Source organism: Tamandua tetradactyla, chromosome 3, assembly GCF_023851605.1.
Source record: "Tamandua tetradactyla isolate mTamTet1 chromosome 3, mTamTet1.pri, whole genome shotgun sequence".
Lineage (NCBI taxonomy): Eukaryota > Metazoa > Chordata > Mammalia > Pilosa > Myrmecophagidae > Tamandua > Tamandua tetradactyla.
In genome coordinates, this window is record NC_135329.1 from 206,646,458 (window position 1) to 206,662,974 (window position 16,517).

The window sequence follows — 16,517 nt, forward strand, 5'->3', positions numbered from 1 at the left end:
TTAATTTGCACTTGCTTATGTAATGTTGAACTTTATTCTCAAATTTGTGAGTATAAACATTTAAATTTTTTTTTGTTTCTACCTCTGTCACTTAAAAACACATTTCAGATCTCCAACCCCAAAGGGCGTGGCCCCATTCCCAGTGTTTACTAGGCCCTCTAAACGGTTAAGAGTAGCAGTGTCCTAGCCCTACCTGTTGAACTGCCCTTCCTTGGAGCATAGGACAGGAGCACTGAAGCCTAGGGTATAGCCTCTGCATTTCTTGGAATTCTCTTGTTTCTTCCAACAAAACTAAGATTTAGTGAACATTCTTCTCAGGAAAGAGTCACTCAAGCTGTGAAAAAAGGCAAAGGGTGCAGGGTCATATGCAGCAGGATCTCACGAAAAGCTGAAACCAGGAATACACTCCATAAAGACAGTCCATTTCCTGCTGCACCTCTCTGCTTACCCACTCCATCCTCTCTGCACAGACCAGCTTTCTCCACCTGATAAAAAAATCTAACCACCTGCATTTCATAGGTGTTCTGTCTTGGAGCTTTATCTTGTGGAAAGAGACTGACTTCCCATTAAAAGATTACCTTGCCCGACTAGGTTACTCTCCTGGGACAAACAGGAGTATGGTTCATGCAGGGCTGTAGACATCCCTCAATGTCTGGGGGGGTGGGGCAGTTGTCAGAAGGGGATGATGCTGGGAATACACGGTGTGGTGGGGGTAGGGAGGATGGGCAGGTTAGAGTAACCCTGTGACCTTACCATAGAAGGATTATTGGGGTTCACTCAGCTTCATAACCCGTTTGTTAAGGTCACGAAGATACCTAGGAAATTCTTTACCCTAGAACCACATATTTGTTTCTATTCTTATTTTGTCCTTCATCTCTCATTTAAGCCTTAAAAGCAGACCCTCTTTTAACTCCTGTGCATATGACAGATAACTTTAAGACCCAGGGGAGGTCCATGAAGGAGTGGACTGCAGTATCCCAAAGTAATTCCACTCCTGATTAACAAGCCATTACACTTCTCTTGTAGTCACTCAACTCCCCCAGGAATACAGAAGTTAATTAATATCTTCTATGGAAGAAGGAGAAGCTACAATGTTTGCTTCCCCATGGTGAAAAGTTGTTCTGCTTTGTTTTATCTTTGGTTTAACTCATCATTTTCAGGTTGTTTGGCATTTACAATGTCCTTTTTGCCTGATGGCTCCTTCCCTTGCTCCTCCCCCATCTCCCAGTTGTGTTCCGGTTGCTTTCCTTAACTCTGCCGTAAACATATTGAGGTGAAATATAGAATAGAGATTTGAATGTCTAGATCAGTGATTAACTTTTGAATGATATTTTTTACACTAGTTGTATAGAATGCACTGTGTATAACTGGTTAAAAAAACGTTTTTCTATAAGGGCAACTATTTAGACCTTACGGTGTGTAATGCCTCATAATAGGGGCTTGAAAAATATTTTGAGTAAACTTAGAAATAACTTTATTTATCTTTATTTACCAGAAAGGAGACCAATACAGACTAACCAGGCCTTTCAGCCAGGAGTTGGGCTCTGTGAGACACGAAAGAGTTGCCACAACATCTCCCACATTATACACAGGAGGGCAGGGCCTTTGCTACTCACAAAAATAAATTATTCGACTCTGAAGAAAAATGATAGAAGCACCGTATTTTGCTATACACAATGTATATTGCTTTCTTTGACACTTTCCTAGTTTGACTCAATTTAGTAGTAATCTCTCCCTAGACAGATGTCCCTTTAGCACTGTTACCGTTGTCTATCTCAGCAAGAAAACGGACCTATTAGAGTATTTAACAAGTTTATCATGAGGCTAGAGCTAACCGCCACACCCTCAAGCTAAAATGAGTTAGTTTATATTCCTTGCCTTCCACTTTAGGGAAACGGAGAAAATTAGGTGTATATTTCCTTCTCTTTTCTTCCTCCTTCTGTCCTACCCTCCCTCCCCCTCACTTCAAAAAAAAAATTAGTTGAAAAGCAAAGGGAAAATAAGGAAAGACAAATAAAATGATGACTGGGGTAGGGTTAGTACACAAACAAATGCATGCCTTACAGTCTTTTACACTTGCCAGATAGGGCCATGTATTTGGCTTTGAGGTTTGGGTACCCAGAAAAAGAAGAAATTAAGGTCATTTCCAAAATTTACAAGATTAAAAGCAAACCAACCATTTAGGAGAACATAATTTTCCCAGGGATTAAGACCTTATGGGTCCTTTATTAACTAATGTCGACTCTGAGTCTGGTCTACTTCTCTCAGCTCTACAGTGACTGTAAAGTGAAGCACTGGAGTCTAAGTCTTAAGGTTTCTTAGAACGAAACTCAAAGGATAGTATTTGGCCAGAATGAAGTTTAATGAAATCATTACTTTTCTGATGCTCTGGAGCTATGGAAGCAGACCTCTATAATCATTCATACTGCTTAAATTTTTTTTTAATTGAGTATCAGAGATTCTAAGTTTGTAGTCTCTGGTAACTGCTCTGCTTTAACAGTTAGCTGAGCTGGTGGGAGCAGCCCTGATCACTGCATCTGGAAATTGAAGAGTTAACCGGGTACTTGACTCTTTTTTTTTTTTTTCTTTATTGTTTTTGTTGATAAATCTTCACACACATACATTCCATATATACACACTGGTGTGCCATCAGTGGATCACAGTATCATCACATAGTTGTGTATTCATCACCATGATCATTTTTTTAGACCATTTGCATCACTCCAGAAAAGAAATAAAAAGGCAAAAAAAACTCATACATACCATACACCTTACCCCTCCCTCTCATTGGCCACTAGTATTTCCATCTACCCAATTTATTTTACCGTTTGTTCCCCCTATTGTTTATTCTTTATCCGTTTTTTATACTCCTCTGTCCATACCCTTGGTAAAAGGAGCAACAGACAAGGTTTTCACAATCCCACAGTCACATTGTAAAAGTTATGTCTTTATACAAATCGTCTTCAAGAATCAAGGCTACTGGAACACAGCTCAACAGTTTCAGGTACTTCCCTCCAACCACTCCAAGACATCATAAACTAAAAAGAGATATCTGTATAATGCATAGGAATAACCTCAACTCTGTTTAAAATCTCTCAGTCACTGAAACTTTATTTTGTCTCATTTCTCTCTTTCCCCCTTTTGGCCAAGAAGGCCTTCTCAATCCCTTGATGCTGGGTCCTGGCTCATCCCAGGATTTCTGTCCCATGTTGCCAGGAAAATATACACGCCTGGGAGTCACATCCCACATAGAGGAAGAGGGCAGTGATTTCACCTGCTGAATTGGCTTAGAGAAAGGACATATCTGAGCAACAAAAGAGGTTCTCCAGGAGTGACACTAAGGCTTAATTTTAAGCATGCTTAGCCTATCCCTTCCAAGAGTAAGTTTCATAGGGTTGAACCCCAAGATCGGAGGGCTTGGTCTATTGATTTGGTTGTCCCCACTGTTTGCAAGAATATCAGAAATTCTCCCAATGGGAAGTTGAATATTTCCTCATTTCTCCCCATTCCCCTGGGGACCTTGCAAATGCTTTATTCACTGCCCAGATTACTCTGGGATATATCAGAATATCACACTAACCTGGACAAACCAGTAAGATCTAAAACCCTACTCAAGAGTCCATGTGTGTACTTTATGGTGTTCAACTAAATTGACCATACAAGTTAAATTAGTAAATGTACTGCCCGCATTTAAATTTTACACCAAAAAACATCTCTCCCTTTGGTCTCATGTAGAAAGTTTCAAAATATGGACCATATTACCCTTTACCCTGTATTCTGATGTATCTTAGTCCTGTCCATATCAGCTTCATTCATATCCCTATTTGAAGTCTGATCACTTTTTCAACTTTTTAAACAGTTCCTGTATAGGGTACAGCTGACAGTTTTCAGAGCTCTAACTCTGAGTTTCAGGTGTCACATAAATATTTGAAGTTGCTGGGAACACGTACTGGACTTTGAATCGAGGTATATAAATGACTTGGAGGAAGGCCAAGGTTTTCCTCAGAAAATAGCTTTGCCCAATATGCAGACATGTTTAATAGTTTTATGTCAGTAAAATTGTAGTTTAAAAAATTTTTTAAATTTCTGACATTTAAGCCCAGTATGTAAAACTGATTAGAGTGAGATGTTTGGGCTAGCAAGGAGATAGACCCTCATCTGTTCAGACATAAGAGCAAAGTTTAAAAGCCTCTGTCAGACTTATGGCTAAAGTTATTTTAGTCTGGAAAATTCCCAAAACTGAGATCACCAATTCTCCACTGCTAGGGAACAAATTGGCCTGCTCCACCACTCCCTCAAAAGTAGAAAACCTAATTTTAATCAACCTGTCTTCCTGGTGGTTCAACATCTTGGCAGTATGTTTAACTATAACCCCAATGTTTGGGAAATCAACTTAAAGACTAACAGGGTAGGTTTTTGAGACCTACACGGGAATGATACACTCTGTGTATACCCTTTTCAGATTACAGACCACTTCCACAAATATTTACTCATCATAGTTACTTGAGTTAGTAGCATTCTTCTGCTGAAATAAAGGAAAAATAAAATCCCATATTTGAACTTTTTGTAGAGTGAAAAAAGTTTTTAATGTTAAGTAAAATCATTATAGCTCTTCTTGATTGCTGTGCATTTTTGATACGTTTTTCAGATTAGAAAGCATGTTTTCCAGTGTGACTAAATTATGATATCAACATTTACCTGGAAAGCACCATTCCATAAAAGTTTGGAATGTTCTTTGAGCAATAAAAGAAGGCATTTGGTTATTCTGTAAACAGCACTTGGGTTTACAGTGAGTTTTTCAACTTTTGCCTTCTATTCCATTTGATACTTTATTACACAACAGAACTTGATGAAATTACAAAATAATTTTTGTTTCCTTATCATAGTTCAGGCTCTTGCATTAAGTCCTCCAGTCAATTGTGATGCATTTTCTTACTGTTACCCAAATATATTCAGTCTACAAGACCCAGTACAAGAAATATATCCCTCTTTGAAGTTTGAGACTAGCACCCAGCCCTTTCTAGCTTCCTCTGAATTTACTACCCATATCATTTATTTCCGGGATTTTTCATGCAGAGTCTGGTAACATGAAGTTTATTAATCTTCCATAAAATTTAAGTCTTCCTGTTTGTGTGCCCTTTCTCCCCAGCTGCATTCTAAGTCCAGGATTAACACCTGGTGAATATTGTACACCTTGATTTTCCTCTTATTGTACTTACATGTTAAGTTCTCATCTTTTGAGCCATGAACTGAATTTTGTCTGTTAAGACTGTGAATTTTTTCCTCCAAAAGTTTAAGCAAGTACTTTTATATTTGGTCATGCCAATTTGTTGACAAGCAAGATTCAGTTACTTTCTCTGAAGTTAAATATTTCTTTGGCCTTATTATTTCATCTAGAATTTTTCCTCTCAATTCTGGATCAAGCTTCCGTGTGTCAGTTAGTGTGTTGATATGGAAAAACGTGGAAGGTACATTGGTTCAGAGGAATTATTTGAGAAATCATCCTTGGGTTAAGTGTTCTGTGTGATCCTCTGAAGGACTATGTGATTTTGCATTCCATGATTTTAAGTACAGAATTTTTAAAAAGTCTGTTTAGACTAAGTACCACCATACAACAGCCTTTGAGCAGTTTAAAAAGAAAACAAACCTTCAACTCTCCCAACTATGTTGGTTCAGTTCAGGCTAATTTGTGGTATGTTTGTGCTTTTATGGTCCTTTGGCCAGAACAGAAATGCAATGCTTAGACTCTGAAGAAGATTAATTTTCCAGGTTTGTATTAGATCCCTGTAGAAATAAGTTTAAGATTGTATATTGCTTTTTGAAAATTGTTTTTTTTTTCCAAAATGGTTCTTTATCAAAATAACTAAAAGGAAAAAATTAAAATAATGTCACTACTCTAAGGTGTATAGCTCTTCACAACCACAGCATTTTCTTTTTTCAATTTACCTTAATTTCTTTTACACAAAAATAATTTCCTAAAAGACTTTTTTCATATTCAATTTTTATTCCAAAATGGTCATTTGATTACAATTCAAGTTTTTTTGTTTGTTTTTGTATACTGTATGGCCCGGGTCACATTTCATTCTTTTTCCATTTGAGTAACACCTTATTGCAGCACCATTTGTTGAATTTTGTTTCTCTGTTCATTTGTTTTGGGAAGTACATGAGCAGGAAATCAAACCTGAGTCTCCCAGGTCTCCTGCATGGCAGGTGAGAATTCTACCACTGAGCTATGCATGTACTCCAATTCAAGTTTTGAATTAGGCTTTTTAATTATTGTTTTAGAAGTTATCTTTATAAACGAACAGGATTGGCTGTTTGCTTTTGTTATTTACTAAGATGTGGATGAGGTCATTATGTTTGCCCATAATCATAAGGACTATATTTACACAAACTTGTGGCAAAGTGAGCAGAATATTTAACCAAAAAAAAAAAAATGGGTGTGTAATTTCATCTTTGAAGAATTGATGGCGTCACATTTTAAAATGTGTATTTTGAAATAATATTTCGTATTGTTAGAATACAAGCCTGATTTATATAAAAATAGTGGTTCACATTTTCTGAAACAGTCTAGAAATAAAACTCTTAGTTCTTTAGAAAATCTTAATGCATCAGTACAATTAGAACTAAAAATGGTAGGTTCATATTGATAAAAGACCTTCAATATATTCATACAAGTAAATTAAGTCATATAGATGTGTCTAAATATGCTTTGTAATATGTAATTATAATTTCAAGTTTTACCAAGTGATGAAATTTTTGTATTTTACAATAATTTGAAAAGTTCAGCATTGTGACTATTATAACTGTCTTTAGTAATCAGACTACTTGGATTCATTTTAAATGTGTATTTTACAAACTTCCAATCCCATCCTGTCAGTGGGTTGTGAAAACAACTATATGACCAGCATTTTTAAAAAGGAGGGGTGGAATGAAGAGCAGGGGACTGGATAAAACAGAGAATATCTGTAATTTTACATAGTAAGGGTTAAGGGCTGTTCGGTGGTACTTGATTTTTATGTATGGATGTATGTGTGTCATGAGATCAAACAAATCTGTAAGCTACGGTGGTAGTAGTAATGCAGTTAGGTGGCTTTGGGGCTGTTAAATGACTGTGTACAAAATACAGATTTTTGCAAGCTTTAGCTGGAATGCTCCAGTTAGTACATTTTCCCTGGTTGTTTATATTTATAACAGTGAGTAAACAAAGACCTATGAGACTTCATCAGATTTGTGCTTAACAAGAATCTGGTAGATGAATTTATTAATACGCTAAATAGAATCAAGATCCAAGAAAAAAATTTTGAATGTCATACTGTATACTGATCTAAATTAGAAGCAAGTTAATAGGAGTAATTGTTCAGTCCTGCAGTTATATCCCAAAATGTAATAGTAAATCAAGGCTAAAGATATAGCTCACTATAGAACATGTGAAAAAAACTTGGGGCAATTGAAATTGCTCAGTAAAAAACAGCAGTGTAGAGTGACTGTCAAAAATATTAATGTAGTTGAAGCCTACATTTAAGAATATTCGAGTAAAGTGGTTGGTAGTCTTGGCTGATCAGATCACATGTAGAATATAGGGTTCAGTTCAAAACAGCACACTCTGAAGAGGGGTAGTAACAAGCTGGAGTGCCCAAAGAACAACTGAAGGGTCTGCTGATAGAGTCAGCACTAAAGTTCACCTTCATCATCTTTAACAAAACCATGGCTGGATAAATTCTACAGGCGTTTGGGTACCAGCTCTGGACTGTAAACTGTGCCAGTTGTGAATGTGAATGTATAGCTCTTGCTTCCAAATAGCTCACAGGCTAGTGTGGCGATGGTAATTTAAATGTTATCAGTATGCCTGATTAGCCTGTTCAGAATGCTCTGAGTTCTTTCTACATGATCTCCAACTTTTAATTTCTCTCAGGCCCAGATACCTCAATACTTAGGATATAAAGATACAGGTCTAACTCATCACATTCCTACCCAGTGTTCACTAAAATTGCTGCCCAGGTTTGATGTTATATACTGTCGTCTTTTTATGGTGTTTTTTTTTTGTTCTTTTTTTTTTTTTTGGCATGGGCAGGCTCTGGGAATTGAACCCGGGTCTCCGGCATGGGAGGCGAGAATTTTGCCACTGAGCCACCATTGCACCACCCTGTCAGCTTACTTCTTTTTTGTTTTGTTTTGTTTGTTTTTATTTTGTTATATCTTTTGTTATTTTTATTGTCAGCTTACTTCTAATCCAAGTATTTTGTCCTCGCTTAGGTTTGGACTAGAAGGAGATCTAGGAATGATAATTCTATCACAGCCATCCGTTGGAATCCATTTCCAAAAGGCATAAATATATATTCAAAATATCTCAAATCTCAGGCCTGTAATTTTGAAAAATGTACCAGGTTTAAATATATTTAACTTTGACCTTATTTAACATGTATTTAAGTATAGTTGCCATTTTTTTTTACATTTTTTTATTAATTAAAAAAAATTAACACCACGTTTAGAAATCATTCCATTCTACATATGCAATCAGTAATTCTTAATATCATCACATAGATGTATGATCATCATTTCTTAGTACATATGCATCGATTTAGAAAAAGAAATAGCAAGACAACAGAAAAAGAAATAAAATGATAATATAGAGAAAAAATTAAAAAAAATAAAAAAATATATAAGAAAAAAATTTTTAAGAAACTATAGCTCAGATGTAGTTGCCATTTTTAAAGAGTGTACTATATCTGAAAAATAAATTAGTTGATCATTAACTGGATAAAGGACATGAATTCACGTTATAGTGGTTTTTTTTTTTATCAATTCACTTTCCTCACAACTAAGCAATGCTAGAGTGAAAGTAGTCATGTTTTGTCTAAGTGAATAGTATAGTGAGGTTCGTTAAATGTGATTCTACTGGAATGTCTTATTTCAGAAAAGGATACCATTGTTTAATTATAAAAACGTTTCGTGGCATTGTAGATTGGCATAACTTTTGAGGTACGTCAATCTGGTTAATAACTGCTAACAGTGAAAATAACATGTACTCTTTGACTGCCATTTTGACTTTTTTTTTTTTTAAATATGGAACACTTCACGAATTTGCGTGTCATCCTTGAGCAGGGGCCATGCTAATCTTCTCTGTATCATTCCAATTTTAGTATATGTGCTGCCGAAGCGAGCACGCCATTTTGACTTAAAGATCAGCCCTAAGAAGTACTAGCAAGTCTATAAAGGAATTTGTATGTGCCAGAATGCTCATTGCAGCACTGTTTTTAACAGTCAAAATTGGAAGTAATTTGGAAACAATTAAAAAAAAAAAACTATTAAATTTATCTTTTCGTATTTGAGAAGTTTTACAGCAAACAATTTATTGTTCTCATATTAAGTGATGGTCCATTTTTACTGTTTTCATCATGGCATGATGAACAGTAAGCTGTTTCTCTTTGGCCTTCATCATGCCAGCGTTAAAAATCTTCATGCTGGGTGGGCCATGGTGGGTCAGCAGGCAGTTCTTACCTGCCATGCCGGAGACCCAGGTTCAATTGCTGGTGCCTGCCCATGCAAAAAAAAAAAAACTTAATGCTTTGACTCTCTCAGACTGCTCTGTACCTCAATCACTCTCAGAATGAATCTTCCTTGGCTTCATTTAACTCTGGAATTTGGCGTACAGAACAGCACAGAACATTGTGTGGCCTTTTTGTGGCCAGAGCAGCCTTTTATTTAGTCATTTCTTATGAATAAATAGCTGTCCAAAGTGGTTAGGTCAAGGAGCATTTCCTTAATTTTTATTAAGGTGAAGAAACTGACACTTGAATTCAGTGACTGTTCTGAGTCAAATTGATCCGGCTAGTAGAGAGAAAGATTAGGAATTGCATTTTTTTTTTCCCTCTCAGTCACATTATGTGAATTTCAGGAACAAAGAAGCTGGTACCTTAAGATAAAGTAAAGCTGGGTAGGTCCTGCATAGAATGGGAAGATCATACACTAGACTCATTAGAAATGAGACCAAAAGTCTCAGTCTTTTTGCTTGAAATAGTGGCAGAATAGTCTATCCTTTGGAGAATTGCTAGGATTACCCTCTGGTGACTCAGAAAAGGGTTGTGTCGGTTTAACAATTTGAGCTAAGAATAAAGTCTGCATTTATTTTTATAATGACTTCAAAAGACAATATTAAAAGTAATTTTTTTGTGGAAGTGTTGTTATATAATATTGACTATATAATGCCAGGCGACATTTATACAGAAAACTGAAACATAAGGATGGAGACCTGCATTTTTTAAACTATATTATATTATTATTGATTGGTTTAGAAATTGGTATTCTTTTAGTCACAACTAAAAGAGAAACATTTAGAACAGTACTCCCATTGATAGCAACTTTTTCCAATCCTGAGCAAGTACCTTTCTTTTAAACGACACAATAAATGTTAAAGCTACAACTGGAGCCATTATTGTTAACTGAAGCAAAAATATAGAGAGAGTAGGCCTTTTTTCTTCCCAAGTCAGGTTAGTATATATTACATATTTATGTATTTTCTTGGCTGTTAGACATAGAAGAATGAAGTCACAGAGCTCTGTGATACATGATACATTCTTAACTCCTAAGAATTTCTTAGCTGTGTTCAGTTTGGTTAAAATACTTCCAACCACATCTTTATTTAGATGTGCCCCACCTTGTTCCAGAAAAGATTTAAGACAGCTTAGAATATTCTATTGTACTTAATTATCATGACTTTGTTCTTTGAAATTCATAAAGACTACATGATATACTGAATTATCAAATTAAACTTGATGCTATTAGTATGATCCTCTCAATAGTGTTTGAAAGTTTAACAAGAGGTTCCTATTTATAAAATTGAACACATAGCTTTTTACGAGAGCTGGTTTAAAAGAGAAATCATTGTAAAATGACTTTTCTCTAAAAATCAGCAACTGAAACAAGTCCTCTCCTATAAGCAGGTATCTCCTACTTCGTTGTTTGAATAAAGAATGAACTTTACCATTAGAGCATATTCTATAAACATTCATAATTTGATATTCCCCGTGGTTAATGTAAAAAAAACCCTGAGAATTAGCAGAAAACCTTTTTTAGAAGATGACAAAGTGACGTTATTTCTAAATATTGTATCACTAAATACATTTAATGAAGCACTTATTCTGTATTTCATTAAGAATAAAAGTTATTAATTTCAAATAGGATTTTCTTCCCGAAAATTTAAACTTGTGGTAATACTATTAGAAATAGGTTAGCATGCAAATTATTCAGTACTTTAGATTACAAAAATTGAATTAATGGTCCTTGTAATGTACATAATAAGTACATTCAACTTTAGAATCATGGAGCATGTTCCACTAACAGTGGTCTACCCATCAGCCCCAATTCTTTAAATTTTGAAAAGATTCGAAGTCTTTGAAGATCTTGTGTTAAAAGTGAAGAGAAGTAGGCACATGCCTAAAGGAACTTTGTTTTAGTTAAGACAGCATTTTGCCAAAGAATGAGTGGATGGAGAAGCTCATAGTCACTCAAGACCTATGCCTGTGTTCAGGAGACTTCATTGGGGCTGTGTGCTGATTTGAAAGGATGTGTGTACCCTAGAAAAAACATGTTTTAATCCTAATCCCATTTTGTAAAGGCAGCTGTTTCTTCTAATCCCTGTTTGGTACTATATGTCTGAAACTTTAATTAGATCATCTCCCTGGAGATGTCATTCAGTCAAGAGCGGTTGTTAAGCTGGATTAGGTGGTGATGTATTTCCACCCATTCTAGGTGGGTCTTGATTGGTTTTACTGGAATCCTTTAAAACAAGAAGCACTTTGGAAAAAACTAGAAAACTATAAGAGAAAAAGCCATGAGATTCTGAGAGAACAGCGAATGACAGAACCACAAGAAGTAGAGACTCCACTAACCAGCAACCTTTGGAGCTGAAGAAGGAAAACGCTTCCAGGGGGGCTTCGTGAAAAGAAACCAGGAGAGAAAGCTAGCAGATGATGTTGTGTTTGCCACGTGCCTTTCCAGATGAGAGGGAAAACCTGACCATGTTCACCATGTACCTTTCCAGACAAGCAAGAAACCTTAAACTTTATCGACCTTCTTAAATCAGGGTATCTTTCCTTGGATGCCTTTGATTGGACATTTCTATAGACTAGCTTTAATTGGGACATTTCCATGGCCTGAAAACTGTTAACTTGCAACTTATTCAATTCCCCCTTTTTAAAAGCCACTCCGTTTCTGGTATGTTGCATTCTGGCAGCTAGCAAACTAGAACAAACTGGAAAGTATACACTATTCCTGGACCAGCTCTACACAATGCATTTCTGAGATTTAGTAGAAAAGAAACTTGGGCTATCAATGATGAGCAATAAAATTCCTCTCAGAAGCATGTGAATGATTTGAAGAAGTTTTGTGGGTTCTAGATGCGAGTCCTTTTTCATATATGTGGCTTATAAATATCTTCTCCATGCCTGTGGCCTTTATAGTCATTCTTATAAGGATTTTTATGAATAAAATCTCATCATTAAAAAAAAGAAGAGAGAAATGCACATACATACATACATACATACATACATACATACATACATACATACATACATACATACATACATACATACATACATACATACATACATACATACATACATACATACATACATACATGTAAAACAGAGGTAGGGGCCAAAGATTATATTTCATTATTTGGCCAAATATTTTATTTGTATTTTAAGAGGTAGGAAAATTCAGGGGGTGTGTTTTTTATATTTAGTTAACTCATAATAATCTTAGAAATTGCCTTTTGCCTATTTGGTCAAAATGAAGAACCAGTATTATATAAAAGTCATTCACTAGAAAATACGTAGAATTATGTAACATGGCAAAATGCTAATAGTTGATATATCTGGGTACTGGGTGGGGGTTATGTTGTAGTTATATATATTCTTCTATATTTATTTTTTGCAACTTTCCTGTAAGTTTGAAATTATTTCAAGATTGAAAGTTTTAAAAAATAAACCTTGCCTGCTCTGTGTATCACAAACTTTGCTTGTAATTGCCTTAGGGTATTATCACTTTAGCTGGTAGACAGAAATAAACTGTTATTTTTAGTTCCTTATGAACAACAACAACAAAATTCCTTAAGCAAACATTCATTTGTGGTTACCATGCTTAACTATTAAATATTTATTTTGTACAGTTTTATAATGTTTTGTTTGATCTGTATGTAAATGACAGGACAAATAGTACAAGCAGTAGAATTTGGAGTTGAGAGACATGCCTTAAATCCTGGACAACACAGAGCAATCCTTTCATGAATTCATAGTACTTACTCAAAATTTTACCATTCTTATATTCATGGCACAAAAAATATACAAGTGGACAAATTAGAGTTGCTCAGCAAAGTATGGGTCCTGCTTTGTTCATATTGGTAGATAAATTACAGACTCTTTTCTAGATTTCTTGCTCCTTTACCCTCCAAGGCCACCTACATTCAGGCCTCTGACTCTTTTTCTCACTGTGTTTCAGACCCACATTCATTCCTGATTATTTATGCATCAGTCATTTCTCTGGGCTTTTTTGTTTGTTTGTTTTGAGGAAAAAAAATTTTCAATTTGAATTGAAAAAGCAAAGCTCTATGCTCTATGGTATAAGCATAGAAAGTGATGGCTTTGCCACCTAGGGGCACCCAGAATAGTTGGGGTGAGATGTATGTAAATAATAATAGCACACAATAATAGAGTTTGAAGATTTTAGAAGCATGAGGAGGGAGATTACTTTGCTGTGGGAGTCTTCATGATGGAGCTGGTACTTAAACACAGAGTCTAGAGATAGGCAGGATTTTGGACAAGTGGAGAGCTGGGAGCATTCCCAAAGAGTATTGCTGCAGTCTCTTAAGAATAATTTCAGGGAGAGGATAGAGGTAGATTATAAACCAACTGCTGAAGGCATTGACGTGTGATTTTGTCTTTAGTAAATATTCTCTTTGCTACTGCCAGCAGGGTGAAGTTTGTTTATTGAATGCTGTGGACAAATTAAAAAACAAATATAGATTGGAATGGTTATGTAAAAAGAGATTAGAGAAAGTTGTTTTCATATCAAATATGGATTAAGGTGATCATTTTGAAAGTTGTACATTAATTTCAAACTTCTTGGCAAACGAGGAAAATAACAAAACACAATGGATTATATAGCTCATAGTGATTTATTAAAAGAAATATACCAATTCTTCAAAATAGAAGCTTTTATTAGTTTTTCTTTTTTTTTTTAATTATGGAGATGTCCAAGCATACACAGGCCAGGATGCTAAATCTCAGCTCCAACAATAGTTTTGCTAGAGTTGTTTCATTTACACCCTCACACTCCCGTCCTGGCTCTTTGGGGTGGTGGTAGTGCTAGAGTATTTTAAAGTCATGTCCTTTCACTCATAATATAGTATGTGCATCTAACTGATAATAAATATTTTTTACATATCTACTGTATTCCATTATGACACCTCACAAAATTAACAATACTTTCTTAATTGTAATGACAGTGTATAATTTCCCTGATTACTTCTATATCGTTTTTACAATTGGTTATTTGAATCAGATTCCAGAGAAGGTCTGTACATTCTATTCAGCTATGTCTTGGCAGTTTTTTATTAATTAACAGTCTCGATTGCTTTTTTCTTTCTTTCTCTCATGTAGTTTGCTTTGCTGGGGAAACCCAATATTTGTCTTGTAAAGTGCCCCATATTCCGTATTTGACTTACTGCTTCTTTGGGTTGTTAGCTTGTTCTTCCATTTCCTCTAGACAGGTAGTTGAATTTGGAAACTTGATTAGATTCAGGGCTCAGTGGATGTTGTTTGTTTGTTTTTGTTTGGTGGGGGAGAGGAAAGAAATGAAAAATATGTGATGGTTTGTATTTCCCTTTGCATCACTTTCTGTCACACATTGGTGTCTAGTCGACCTGTTTCTAGAGAAAGATTTTTGTGTTCAGTGATGTGAGCCTGATTTCATCTCCCATGAAGTTCCCCATCAACCTTTCACCTAATGGTTTTAATGGCTATCAGTGATTGTCACCTAGATCTGTTATTTCTTCAGGAATTACAAAATGGTGATACACTATTTTCTCTTCCACATTGATTAGCTTTGAATCTTTTATAAAGAACTTTCCTTCATCATCTGTTTGGTTACTCTGAGATACTGAGTTTATAGAAAAGACAGACCAAATGTGTCATTCCTTCTTTTTATTTATCGATATTTAGAGTATTGAGCTGTTGCCCTCGCAGCCTCCAAAGGTGACCAGTGAATATTTTTAGTAGTACATGAAAGCCCTTGGGGTTTAATATATTTGCACATCAATACACTATAGCCATTTTTCCTTTTTATGCCTAAATTGTATTATTTTAGACCATTGACAGCCTTTTCAAGTTGTGTCCTGAGTCTTTTGGCATGACCTTAGTCTTTGCTTTCTGGGATAACATGTCACAGGCTCATCTTGTACATTTCCTATTCCTTTATGGAGTGCTGGTTCCTTCCTTTTATTGGAAAATGATATTATATTAATTTTTTAAAAATAGTACTTCTATAACTAAGGAAAAAACAGTATTATATGTACACATTGTAAATATTTAATATTTAGAAAAATACAAATACAAATCTCATTCTCACTACCCATTATTAAATACCTTTGATTTTTTTCACCCTTCCAGTCACCATATGTCTTGTCTTGCGTGAGTGTTTTGCTAAAGTGCTTGCACTTAGACAATGTAGACATATTTTTTCATGTCAGTAGGTATCTTCAGAAGCATTAATTTGAAATGACTTGTATATTCAGCTTTTTTCTGATGATTTTAGTTTTCCCTTTTCCTACTTTTATATAGCTATTTGTGAGCCATCTTAGTACATACATCTTAGAGAAACAATTGCTTATTTCTGTAAGATAGACTTATGGAAGTGTGATTACATCTTTTAAGAGAGGAAGATTTTAAGGCTACTGATACATAATGAATATATTCATCGTAATGTGAAAGATACTGGATAACCTGAGAAACAGGGCATAAAAATTAAGAGTCGAAATCTAGTTTGAAGATCTCTCTTCTTCACTTTACTAACTAACCTTGGAAAATTTACACAAATCATTCAATGTTTTTCAGCCTTAGTTTACTCATTTGTAGAATAGAAATAATAAAACTTGCTTTTCTTAGGAACTCAAAAGAATTCTGCTTTATCTTTGAAGATCAAAAGAAATAGTTCATTCATTCATTCTACAAATATCCTACAGGTATGTGCCATTCACAACAGTGAATGAATGAATGAATGAAACCCAGAAAGTCCTTATATTCATGGGACTTGCACTAATGGAAAGGGAGACAGACATCTATGCCAGGTTGTGATAATAAGTACTGGAAGAGCAATAATGCAGGATAAGGATATGAGAATAGGAGACAGGTATCTTTTGAGAGGAAGTGTGAGTGGGATGAGGGAGAGTGAGCCCTGGTGAGCCAGGCTGAAAACTTTCCATGAACCTCGTGGGGAACATGCTCAAGGCTGGTCCTGGA

General features: G+C 35.3%; 1 protein-coding gene and 1 non-coding gene across 3 annotated transcripts in view; one reads left to right on the top strand and one right to left on the bottom strand.

The window, feature by feature from the left end:
* Positions 1-16,517, top strand: part of CAB39 (calcium binding protein 39) — a 99,302-nt gene that overhangs the window by 18,839 nt on the left and 63,946 nt on the right. The window lies entirely within an intron of this gene.
* Positions 9,061-9,167, bottom strand: LOC143678371 (U6 spliceosomal RNA). Its single transcript, XR_013173184.1, has one exon. It is a non-coding gene; the product is annotated as a U6 spliceosomal RNA (small nuclear RNA).